Below are 1,404 nucleotides of genomic sequence, written 5' to 3'. Positions count from 1 at the left end.
CCCTGTCCCCTCTTTTCTTTGTGGGCAGAGGTGGAAGAGAGGGGGAAAAGTCAGAGATTCCACAGAGGTTCTGAGTGGGAATGGGAATGGGACAGGGAAGGGAAGTTCAGGGAAGGGAAGTTCAGGGAAGGGAAGTTCAGGGAAGGGAAGTTCAGGGAAGGGAAGTTCAGGGAAGTTCAGGGAATTTCAGGGAAGTTCAGGGAAGTTCAGGGAAGTTTAGGGAAGTTCAGGGAAGGGAAGTTCAGGGAAGGGAAGCAGTGGATGGTGCAGCCCCGCAGGTTTTGCAGCAGGAGCCGATCCCTGAGGAACAGAGAGCTCAGGAATTTGGGAATAAACATCCCTTAGATGTTTTATGGAGCTGAGGCTGTAACAGGGGGTATAGCTCAGTGGGAGAGCATTTGACTGCAGATCAAGAGGTCCCTGGTTCAACTCCAGGTGCCCCCTCTCTTTTCCTCTTTTGTTTCTCCTCTTCCTCCTGCCCAAATCTTTCTTGGGAAGGTCCTGTGGGGTGTGCAGGGAATGTGAGCTGGGAGCAGCAAGGCCCTGGAGAAGGCCAGGGTGGGGAAGCACTCACTGTCTGCAGGTGCCTTTCTGTGTTTTTCATTCTCTGTAGCCACCATTTACCAGAATTTCTCATCATTTCTCATCATTCCCACCATTCCTCAGCATTTCTCACATTTCACTCCCTGCACAGCCTGGCAGGTGAAGGGATGCAAGGCACAGACACACCTGAGCCTCTAAAAATGCCCCAAAATGTGTCAGGGGGTATAGCTCAGTGGGAGAGCATTTGACTGCAGATCAAGAGGTCCCTGGTTCAACTCCAGGTGCCCCCTTTTCCCCCTTTTTTCCATGAAAAAATGAGGATGATTCCTCCTTTTTTAATACCCCAGCTCTCTGTGCCTGCACAGCAGCAGGGCTGGGAATTCCAGGATTAAAAACTGAGCACTCAAACTACACAAATCCCGCAGGAATCCGACCTCTGGGGCAGGGCCAGAGCCCAGACACGACTTTGGTTTGTGGGCAGCTTTCACTGGGACATTCACCCGCAGTGGGAATAAATCCTGGCCAGGTTTTCAGGGGTTTTATTGCTCTTTTCCCTCAGCACAGGGGGTATAGCTCAGTGGGAGAGCATTTGACTGCAGATCAAGAGGTCCCTGGTTCAACTCCAGGTGCCCCCTCTCTTTTCCTCTTCCTTCCACCTTCCTTTTGCCCAAAATTCCTTCCAGAAATCCAGGAAGGAGCTGCAGAGCTGTGGTTGGATCTCAGGAGTTTCTTCTGTACCCTCAGCGCTGGCTGGGAGCTTCAGAGGATTTCAGATTCAAAAGATCTGGGCTCTGACTGTGGGGCAACTTCAGGGCTTGTGTTGTGAACCCTTCACTGCTTTCCTCTGGAGAGACTTTCCTC

The 1,404-nt window shown here is 51.7% G+C and overlaps 3 non-coding genes across 3 annotated transcripts; all 3 read left to right on the top strand.

The window, feature by feature from the left end:
• Positions 1 to 372: 372 nt before the first annotated feature.
• Positions 373 to 444, top strand: TRNAC-GCA. The gene has a single exon. It is a non-coding gene; the product is annotated as a tRNA-Cys (tRNA).
• Positions 445 to 761: 317 nt separating this feature from the next.
• TRNAC-GCA lies at positions 762 to 833 on the top strand. The gene has a single exon. It is a non-coding gene; the product is annotated as a tRNA-Cys (tRNA).
• Positions 834 to 1,106: 273 nt separating this feature from the next.
• On the top strand, positions 1,107 to 1,178 carry TRNAC-GCA. Its single transcript has one exon. It is a non-coding gene; the product is annotated as a tRNA-Cys (tRNA).
• The last annotated feature ends 226 nt before the right edge of the window (positions 1,179 to 1,404 follow it).

The sequence above is a fragment of the Parus major genome, unplaced genomic scaffold, assembly GCF_001522545.3.
Source record: "Parus major isolate Abel unplaced genomic scaffold, Parus_major1.1 Scaffold335, whole genome shotgun sequence".
NCBI classification, from domain to species: Eukaryota; Metazoa; Chordata; class Aves; order Passeriformes; family Paridae; genus Parus; species Parus major.
This window is presented reverse-complemented; position numbering and strand designations above follow the sequence as displayed.